Source organism: Myotis yumanensis, unplaced genomic scaffold, assembly GCF_028538775.1.
Source record: "Myotis yumanensis isolate MYYU_CA2020_CCGP unplaced genomic scaffold, mMyoYum1.0.hap1 SCAF_16, whole genome shotgun sequence".
Classification (NCBI taxonomy): domain Eukaryota; kingdom Metazoa; phylum Chordata; class Mammalia; order Chiroptera; family Vespertilionidae; genus Myotis; species Myotis yumanensis.
Genome location: NW_027223767.1, coordinates 21288385 through 21299264, shown reverse-complemented (window position 1 = coordinate 21299264; position 10880 = coordinate 21288385). Strand labels below are relative to the sequence as shown.

At 54.0% G+C, this 10880-nt stretch overlaps 1 protein-coding gene across 1 annotated transcript in view; it reads left to right on the top strand.

The window, feature by feature from the left end:
- The first annotated feature begins 8614 nt into the window (after positions 1–8614).
- FOXN1 (forkhead box N1) overlaps positions 8615–10880 on the top strand; it is a 28105-nt gene continuing 25839 nt past the window's right edge. Inside the window, exon 1 of the mRNA XM_070393397.1 lies at positions 8615–8802. The gene's annotated coding sequence lies outside the window, so the exon portion shown is untranslated. The remainder of the gene's footprint in view (positions 8803–10880) is intronic.

Sequence of the window (10880 nt, the reverse complement as noted above, 5' to 3'; positions counted from 1 at the left end):
GTCTGGGATGGTTTTTCACGGCGCTTTCCAGGGCTGGCCCACCACATGGTTCAGGGCCTAGGTTGGGGATTACGGTCGGAAGGGACCTGACTTTGTCCCGTATGGCAGCCCCCTGCCACCCTTCCCGCCCAAGAGTGAAGGTAATGGCCAGGGACCCCTGCCAAGGCCAGTCGGAGTGGGCGCAGCCACCCCGGGGAGCAGCACTGACATCACCTGGCCCGGCTAATTGGGAGCTGCCAGTCGCTGCGTGTCTTTGGGAAAACCGGCCTCCGGTTCCCAGAGCACTCCCCGGGTATTTACATAAAACCCTCTGCCCCTGCCAATTCCTCCCCGACCCTTCCTCCAGCCGGAAAAACCAGTCCCACCAGACCAGGGGAGGCAGGCTGACCCGTGCTCAGTGCCCGCAAAGCCGGACTCTCGCCGGCAACGGCAGCAAGAAGGATGCCGGCGGGACTCACGGCGGCAGGTTCAAAACTGGCCGGCCTTCAGAGTTCAGGACCCGACAGCACCTTAGGTCCCTCTGCAGCCCCAGCTCCCCTCCGTCCCTCCTCGGCCTCCCCGCCGCCGCCATGAACTCTGAGTTTTGTCTCTCTGGCAAGGTGAGATGAGGGTGGCTGGAAGTTCATCTTTGTATCAATCCTGAGTCTCTCCTCATGGACAGTGGCATGTGAGCCTTGAGTTCATAGATGGAAGTTTCTGAGAGCTCATCCAGTTCCCTCCTGCTGCAGTGGGAGAGAAAAAAAACAACAAAGATGTTTATCGTCACTCTCATGCCCAATAAAAGAGAGGGGTGATTGGTGAAGAGAGAATCCCAGAAAGGATTTCAGCCTGGATTCCCCCTGGTCTGGGCCTTCATTCAATACCCCTAGAGCTGGGGGTTCGAGGGTGGCGGGCGGGCGCCAATGGGAGTGGCTGCAGCATGAGGAGAACATGGCTGTCCCCAGGGGACGGGGGATTCTGACAGGACATGCCAGACATCCTGCAGAGGGGAGTGTCAGGCGGTGGCCCCACCCCCACCCGGCCCCCCAGGCTGGCATTCCTGGTTTATGAAGCACATCATAAATCAGGGCTCCCACCCAGCCCCACACTGAGACCCCCACAGGGCCCCAGGCCAAGCCCCCCCACCATTGGGAATGGGCCAGGCCCAGGATGATGGGACTCCGCCAGTGGCTTGCCCCAGTGCGGGGCTCCCCAAGGAGCAGCCCGCCCCACTGTGAGGAGACCCTCTGCCACCACTCTCTTCTAGACCCTGGTGGGTACCCTAGTCCAGCCCTGGCTGGGGAAGAGGGTTGTGCTTCTCAAGGGCACATGCCCCGTCCACTGTTATCAGCTCACCCTTCATACCACCACCCACCCTCTCCACGTCTCCCTCAGTCCTGCTCAGAGAGGGTCATATGTGGGCTAAGGTCACACAGCAGTCTCAGGGGATAAAGACTGAGCTGGCCCTGCCTTCTCCGGGGAGGAAGGAGACAAAGGCTGGCCTGGAGGTTGAGGAGTCCGTTGTGGTGGGGGCCCTGGCAGAGCTTGGGCGCCAGGCCTCCCCCAGGTGCTCAGAAACCATCCCCCTCAGCAGGTGGGAGGGCGGACGGGAGGCAGGCGGCACCTGTCAGCCTAATCATCGTCATTAGCTGGGCAATAAAGCGGCACGGACCCGGCCAGCCTTTGAAGGAAGGGCCTGTCAGCCCAGGTCAGGTTTGTGCAAGCAGCCTAGCAGCTCGGCCTTCCTGCACACGTACCCCGGGCTGCGGCAGGTGGATGGGGCAGTGCTGGGACTAGGGTCTGCATCTTCCCTGCCTGGGCACCCGCACCCCTTCACTCGTGGCTTCCAGAAAAGTCGAGATACTTTGGGGTCCCCTACCAGCTGAATGTGGGCAGTGCTGGGACTCAGGCACTGCTATAGTAGTGAGCTCCTCATTGCTGGATGAGATCAAGGAGGCCAGAAACAACCAGAGGACAGTCTGCCTGAGGCAGCTGTGTGTTCCTGGCACAGGGCCTGGCACTTCGATTATTATATAAATAAATGAATGTGTCAGAAGCACTGGGGGCTTCTTGCTCCTGGAGGAAAGTTGGACATGCTGCCCTCAGAGCCCCTTTCCAGACTGTTGTGTGTGGAGTGCTGTGTGGCCTTGAGACAATGTCTTGGCCTCTCTGGGCCAATGTCATCTTAGGCTCCGCATAGGTCCAGATTTCTGAGCCAACTCTTACTGTCCCCGCCCCCCTGCCCAGTGCCCTGGGGCCTTGGGAGAGGCCCCATTTGCCTCCCCCGCCTTCTCCTGCTGGCCAGCACCAGCCCCAGAGGCAACTGTGGCGACCAGAGTGCCCCGGGAAAAGATGTCAAGCCAAGTTTTTCCAGGAGAAACCTGGCAGGTAGAAAAGGGGCATTTGTCACGAGATGGACAAGGTAGGAGTAGGCTATTGATTCCATTCTCTGCGTTCACCTTGATTTGAGCTCAGGTGAAGGGCAGCGCTGGGGGTTACAACCCCAGAGTAGGCCCCTTGGGGACTCAGGCCATGACTTCCCTGTCTCCCCAAAGTCTCAGAGGGGAGGCTGCTTCTTGAAGAGGGCGGGGTGAGCTGTGCGGGAGGGAGGGTGGTGCAGCCAGGGAGTTCGGGGTGAGGGCTCGGGTAGGAATGGGATGTTCGAGGCTCTGGTCGGGGCCAGCCTGAGGCGGGTGCCCCATACAGCCTCCACCCAAGTCTGGGCTCCATTCGTCAAGGTCAGCAGAGTCCTGAGGTTTTGCTGGGGCAGGGAGTCTGAGGGCCTGCAAAAGCCCTGGATCAACCTCAGGGAGGGGAGCGGGGAGAGGAGGGGGCACGGAGGTCAGGGAAGGGAATAGAGCAGCCTGATTGGAAAGGTTGCGACAGGCCCAGCTGGTGTGGCTCAGTGGTTGAGCGTTGACCTACGAACCAGGAGGTCACAGTTCAATTCCTGGTCAAGGCACACATCCAGGTTTCAGGCTCAATCTCCAGTTGGGGGCGTGCAGGAAGCAGCTGACCAATGATTCTCTCTCATCATTGATGTTTCTCTCTCTTTCCCTCTCCCTTCCTCTGAAATCAATCAATAAAAAAATTTTTTTTAAAAAAGATTATGACAGGGAAGAGCTGCTTTTAAGGGTGGGAGATCCACAGACATGTATATACAGAGCTATGGGTTCTTGGGTACACATAGAACAACTCACAGATACCAGCACAGACATAGATGCCTGCATACACAGAGACACTCGTGTGTGTACAGTTATTCACAGGCATTCACAACCCTTCAAACACCCAGTCATTCACACACACACACACACACACACACACACACAAACACACAGATTCTGGTATGGACGTGCCCAGCATCACATTATAACTCCACAATTTAGCTGCACACCCATGGTGGCACATGTGAGCATGAGAACAGACATGTAAATACACACTCTCACGCACAGTGAACACACATACACGGGCATTGATCCTCCCCACCTCCACAACCCTGCCTCCCAGTAACAGGAGAGATTAAGACAAGACAGGAGAAGCCTGCCCTCCCCACCCAGCAGGACTCTAGCTATGTCCCTCCCTACCCGACACCCCCCACCCCCAAGCTCTGGGCTTGGAAACTCCCTGGATTTCCCAGAGGGTCAGCCAACCAGAACAGGCTCAGACCTCCCATCCCAGGGCCCCTGCCACACACCCTCCACAGCTCTGGCCAGCACTCCTCTGTCACCCACAGCCAAGGCGCTGCCTGGTCTCCCCCCAGAAGCCCACCCTGATTAATCCCAGGCCTCTCCAAGCCTTCTTTTTTCCCCTACTGTTTTTATTGATTTAAGAGAGGAAGGGAGAGGGAGAGAAAGATAGAAACATCAATGATGAAAGAGAATCATCGATCAGCTGCCTCCTGTCACCCTCTACCGGGGATCGAGCCCGAAATCCAGGCATGTGCCCTGACCGAGAATCGAACCGTGACCTTCTGGTTCATGGGTTGACCACTGAGCCACACTGGCTGAGCTCTAAGCCTTCTTTACATGAGGTCCTCAGGCTCATGGCAGCTATGCTTTGGCCCAGAGCCTCCACAGAAGTTCCTCAGTGTCTTCCATGCCAATGGAGTGAGACGGAAGGCCTGCAAAGTAGCAGACCCATCTTAGAAACCCACTTAGGAAGGCAAGTCCCGTTCACACTGAGCAGAAGTGGACAGAATTTGGCCAGTCCTAATGTGGGTTACAGGGAGGGGCCTCCACCAGCACACGGGGGCTCCCAAGGGTGGGCACATGCTCTCCCTTCTCCTGGAGTCTTGCCTCAGACTGGAGCATGGCAGACATTGGCCCCAGGGGTTTCCATCCCTGGTCAGGGCTGCCACTGGTTCAAAGCCCCCCAGCCCTGGGCAGAGCCCAGCAGTAGACAGTGAACCAGTTCTAGACCTTCAGGCTCCAGAAAGACAGAACCCCCGGCCCCAGTCTGTCTCACTAGCCCTAGTTACAGCCCATCCAGGCCAGAGCCCGGCTCAGAGACAGATGCAGGCCCTGAAATGAGGGTGCAGGAGTGTGGGGGACCGAACCGCCAGATAGAAGTCCTTTCCAAGGGGAGTAGAGCCAACACCACAGCAGCTAGAGGAAAAGTGAGGCACCAGGACAGACTTTCTGGATCCGGGAGAGAATTCTGAGGCGCTGGTATGATGAGAGAAGGGGACGGTGATCCGGCTTGGGGACAGAGAACGAGGAGAAGGACCTCACAGACCCCCTTTCATTCCAAAATTCTCTGGGATTCCCGAGGCTCCTGCTTCAGCTCCCAGAGTGCATGCAATGAGGAAATAGTGCTTCCCAAAGGAAAGCAGGAGCAGGGTCCACACCCTCTCCTGGGGCAGAGGTGGATCCTCTCTCAGAAGAGAGAGAAGTTCATCTCACCCATCAGAAGCCGAGTTTCACTGTGGGAAGGTCAAACCACGATCGGTCCTATCGTCCCATCACAACCTTTCTGGGACCCTCGGGCCCTGAATTAATTTGCAATTCCTTGATTTTTAATAAAGTTGCAAGTGTTTTCCCTTGTTTATTGGCCATTTGCATTTTATTGGTAAATTGCTTCTTATATCCTTTGCCCATTATTCTCTGAGGTTGTCTCTCTTCTTACTTCTTTAGAAGAGCTGTTTATATATTGTGGATACCAACTCTTTGTTATATGTGTTGCAACACTTTCTTTTAGGCTGTTTTTTTTGTCTTTTAACTTTTTCCGGCATATTTTACTCCAGTGAAATATTTAATTTTTCCTTAGCCAAGTCATATAATCCTCTATGGCTTCTGGATTTGATGTCATGCTTTAAAAATGCCATTTCCACTCCATAATTATGAAAATGTTTCTTATATATTTTCTATTTATTTGTATGGTTTTCACTTTATATTAGATCTTGAGTCCATCTGGATTTTTTTATGTATAGTGAGAAGTAAGACTTAACTTTATTTTTTTCAAATGGAAAGCCCATTATCCCAAGTCCATTTATTGAAGAATTTTTGTCTCCCAGCTGCTTTAAAACACCTTATTATCATATACCCAATTCTCACAAATACCCACGTTTATTCTGAACTCTATTATCTCCCACTAATTTGTTTGCTAATTTGCACCAAAATCACACTGTTTTAATTGCAGAAGGCTTATTGAACATCTTTAAATCTGGCAAGACAAGCTCTCTTGTTAGTCTCCTTTTTAAAAAGTTCTAAGCTATTCTCATGTATGTACTCTTCCCCAAATTTTAGAGTCAACTTATAAAGTTGGGGGAGGGGGATTTGACTTTTTTTTTTTTTTAATCCTCACCTGAGTATGTGTCTATTAGAGAGAGGGGAATCGAGAGAGAGAAATATTGATGTGAAAGAGAAACATCAATCTGCTGCCTCTTGTACGCACCCCAACCGGGGATTGAACCCACAGCCTAGGTATGTGCCCTGACCCAGAATAGAACCCTCAACCTTTCAGTGTATGGGACGATGTCCCAACCAACTGAGCCACACCAGCCAGGGCAGGATTAGATTTATGATTTGAATTATACTCAGTTTATAGATTATTAGGGCAGAGTTGACATCTTTAGAAAATTATATTGAGCTTTTCAATTCAAGAACATGATATACCTTTATATTTTTTTAGGTCTTATTTTGTGTCTGTCAGTAAAGTTCTATTGTTTTCCTCTTGTAGATTTTATACACTTCTTATTAAGTTTATTCCTGGGTATTTTGTAAGGTTGTTGCTACTGTGAATTGCAGGTTATGTCTCCTTATATTTTCCAATTAGTTGTTTAGTTGTATAGAAATGGCTTTGATTTTTCTATACTTAACATATATTCTGATTCTGCTACCTTAATTTCTCTCACTGGTTCTAATCGTTTTTCAGCTGATTCTCTTAGATTTCCTAAGTAAACAATGACATCACTGGTAATTCTTGAAGGTTTTGCCTCTTTCCTGCTCATATTTATGTCCCTTATTTCTTTTTCTTATCTTATTGCAATGTTAGGACCTTCAGAATAATGTTGATTGATAGCAATGAGAGCAGCCTCCAATTTAGAACTTCCATGCCCAGATTACCTGGGAGTCTAGAAGACACAATTAGCCCCGTATACATCAGAAGGGAGCAAGTAGCAAACACACTAGTAGGTCCCAACAGCTGCCCTTTCACTGTGAAATTTCATCAATTATTAGGTTAAGGGAGCAGGGTTTTGATTGCTGCTGTGAGACCCAGGGGAAGGTGAACTGAGTCAGGGCCCCTGTTCTAGCCCCAAGAACACAATTACTATACCCAATTGGGCAAACCACCACATCCTCATGTCCCACCCAGCACCACTGGGCTTGGTGAAGAGAAATGGGGCACGTATTCATTTATTGAGCATCTAGTATATACCAGGCATTGTGCTAGAACTTTAGACATAATCTTATTTAACCCTCACAACTCTATGGGTAAATAATATTATTCCTTGTTAAGAGATGAGGAAACGGAGGCTCGGAGTGGTGCATATGGAAGAGGACACAGCTAGCCATCACTCGCAGATGGGTGCGTTGCTATCTGCCTCAGCACCCTCTTTTCTGAAATGGATATTCCCTGCCTAGACAAAGAAGTCTCCAAAAGTTTTAGTCCACTCCACACTGGTACCAAAAGACCACCCTCCCCCATCCTAGCCAAGGCTGATGTTACCACCCTCCTTGGAATGAGATAGAGTAAGAGGGGAGGAGCTGGCCTGTCCACACCCTCAGGCCAGAAGCCAAATCCCAGGTCTTGCTGGGCAAGAGATCTACCACTAGGTCCCTGGAGCCTTTAGCCCCAGGAAGACATGAAAGTGGGCTTTGAGGACAAGAAGGGGAAGGAGAGGCGGGAAAGAATGGCCAGGGACAGGAGACAGGTGGGACAAAGATGGTGAAAACGGAAGCAGTGAGGAAGTGGTGGGGACAGGGTCTGGGCAGAAGCAGGGAAGGCGGACAGGGAGCCAGGGGCAGGCCCCAGGCCTGAGTCCAGGGAGGAGCAGTGGGGCCAGTTCCAGGGCTCACCAGGCTCCACTCTCGAGGTGGACTCTGGGGGCCAGGACCAAGGCCACAACCACATGGGTTTCTGTTTCCATTCTCTAGGCCCGTGGTCGGCAAACCGTGGCTTGCGAGCCACATGCGGCTCTTTGGCCCCTTGAGTGTGGCTCTTCCACAAAATACCACGTGCCGGCGCGCACGTACAGTGCGATTGAAACTTCGTGGCCCATGAGCAGAAGTTGGTATTTTGTGGAAGAGCCACACTGAAGGGGCCAAAGAGCCACATGCGGTTCGAGAGCCTCGGTTTGCCGAGCCGCAGTTTGCCGACCACTGCTAGGCCATAAAGAGTGGCCGCGGATCGTGACACAGAACCCGGGGGCCCATCTTCACCCACTCAGTGACACAGATACACACACAGAGAAGGACACACAGGTATGTGCATGGACACAGAGGACACACAAGAGGACACACAGAGGACACAGAGGACACAGAGGATACAGGGACACAGCTTCCCACACAGATACGGGGAAAGACTTAGATGCAGATGCACACCAACCAGGAGATGAGCGTACAGAGAACCTCACGTGCCCGCAGACACATGCAGGGAGTCACGACACATGTACACATGGGTGCACACACACACACACACACAAGGAGACACCCCGAAGGTGGCAGAGGGATCATAGAGAGACAGACAGATGGCCAGACCCCATGGACAGAGCATTCTCCACACATCTGTACTTGTGCTTGGCCCTTGAGAAGCCACAATTACCACTCGTCCACACCGGGCCTCAGAGACCCCGGGGCCACCACCCAGAGCTGCGCCCCAGAACCTTCTCAACGGCTCCATGAACATACATGTGGTGGCCCGGCTCTCCTGACACATGTGTGCATGTCCCAACAGGCCGGTGCCCCACCTACGGGGGCTGACATCCCCGTTCTTGAGTGCAGGTGGGGGCCACGGGACAACCCCCTCCTTCGCAGGCCACAGGCTGTGCCTGCTGGCAGAGACAGGGGGCCTGAGCTGGCTCAGGAGGAGGGAGGGGTTGGGGGGGCCAGGGCGTGGCTGGGGCGGGCACAAGAGCCCGTACCTGTCAAACAAGAGCCAAGGAGCAAACTAGCTTCTTAGTCACCTTGCTCTTCTCCCCGTTTTGGCAGCAGCCCCTCGGGGCAAGGGGAAGCTGATATCATAATTATTGGCTCACTCAGCAACTGCCTCCCCTCACCTGATGTCAGCACAGACCCGGGACGGCCGAGCTGACGGACTGACAGACGGACTGAGCTCTTGGCCCCCCAACCTCGGGGCCCCACGCCGACCTGCTTCATTGAGCAGGTAAGAGGAGACCCGGCCCAAGTCAGCCGTGGAGGCCAGCAGGGCCGGCCAGGGCATGGGGTGGGAGGGATTGCTTTTTTAATGGGGCCGGGAAGTGACTGAGAGCACTGGGGTCCTCCCCATCGTCTCACTGCAGCTCAAGGGAGACTCAGGAAGTGGGTGAGTGCCTGGAGGCCAAAGAGGACCCTCTCCGCCATGCTCCTCCCTCTTGCTCCTGTTTCAGGTTGTCTAACTTCAATCCTTCTTGCTGTAGCGGAGCTTTTCATTCTGGTCTTGGTTGGAGTTTGTGTGAGCCTCTGTGTGTTAAGAGGGTGGACTTAGCCACCCTGTGCTGGGAGAAAATGATGAGACTCTGAAGTGCTTGAACTGAAAAACTTGAGCTGAAGGGCAGGGAGGCATATTCCCAACTTAGTGGTTTTTTTTCCAAGTAGAAAGGGGAGCACTCAGCTTTGGGGGCTGCTGGTGCCAAGGTTGTGCGTTGGCCAACGGATCAGGCAACATCTCGAGCAGCCTGGGCTGGGTTCTAGATGCCTGGGGCCAGGGGGGAGGCCTGGGTTGCAGGAAGGAGCAGTGCACCTGGTGGGGAAGCAGACAGGTGGCAAACAGGTGCTGTGGCCGGTACCTGATGCTGGGCTCAAGGCAGAATCCCCCGGGTATCTAGGAACATCTCTCCCTGGAGAACCCTGAAGCCGAGGGGCCGAGTGAGCAAACCTGGGATCTGCAGGGAGCTCTCAGACCCTTGAAACCTAGAATTGGGGGCTGGGAAGTGAATGCCTTAGGGAATTGGCTGGAGCAGCAGGAAGCCCCCTCTGGCTCCCACATCTCCTCCCCACCCGCTACCTGATCAGGTAAGGTTCTGGCATTCCCCGTGGAGTCCCCCAGGCCCTCCCTAAATGTCCAAAGAGCAAGTTAGATTACGTGTAGACTCTACCAAGTGGGCGTGTTTGCCTCTTCTCTCTGCACCTACAGGGGCGGGGGGATATGCTTGTATATGCTTTGTGCCAGACCCAGCTGATCAGAGGAAAACGACCTGGTGGAGAGGGTCCATTCTCTTGAGAAGTCACCTCATCCATCCCCCTGCCTCTAAGCTGGTCATTTCCCACGCCAGACAGGACTGCCCCCCTCACAGCCATGAAGTCCTCCCTGGAGTCTGAAGTCCCAGGGCTACAGGGTCCAGTTCTGCCAGGCCTCACAGCCTTCTCTGTTCCCCACTGAACAATACCAGTTCCTCTGGGCTGACTGGGGGGTGAGATGGGGAGGGTGGCATTGCACTTCGGTCCGGTCTCCATCGTGCCTGGCTCAGGCGGTGGCAACACCTTGGTCATTCCCTGACCCCCAGGATGCAGGCAGTAGCAGGGCGTCCCCACTAGCCTGGCTCCTCTCTGGTGGTGGGCCAGGCCGGGCTAGGGATCCTCAGAGGAGAAGGTGCCATGGGGAGAGGCACATGTCCTCCCAGCTCCCGCCCAGCCCCGCCCGTCCTGCCTCTGCCGAGCTCAGCTCCCGGCTCCAGGGCCTGCCGAGGCACGCTGCCCCCCCAGGCCCGGCGCCTCACTCACCTCCCAGGGCCAGGAACCTGTTCTCCCAGGAATGCCAGGGAGTTCTCAGAGGGTTTTATTTCCCAGGGGCTCAGGGAGCCCCAGAATCCTCTCGATTTTGCTCCTGGGAAGGAAAGAAAAAAAAAACCTCGGGATTTTGGACCCCTTCCTGCTTCCCATCTTTGTCTCATCCACACACTGACCCCACGTGGCCCCCAACCAACAGCTTTCGTCACCCATGTGAGGAGGGGGAAAGGCTCGATACAGTTCAAGACTAGGGGAAAGCCGACTGGTGACACGTGGCTTCTGGGAAGCTGTCGTGTGTCCCCTCCCTGGTCTCAGGGAGAGCCTTCCTTTAGTTTCCATGGAGAGTCTCATCTGCCCTCGCTTCCAGTGCAGTCTCCATCCTCCCAAGCCAGGAAGTCCTTCCTGCTGTCTAGCCTCCCTCCTTCCAGTTTGAGTTTTCATGGACCAGAAGCGAACCCACTGCCTGCACAGGGCTCGAACACACAGCCAGAGACTGGCCATTGCCTGGGAGTTTGT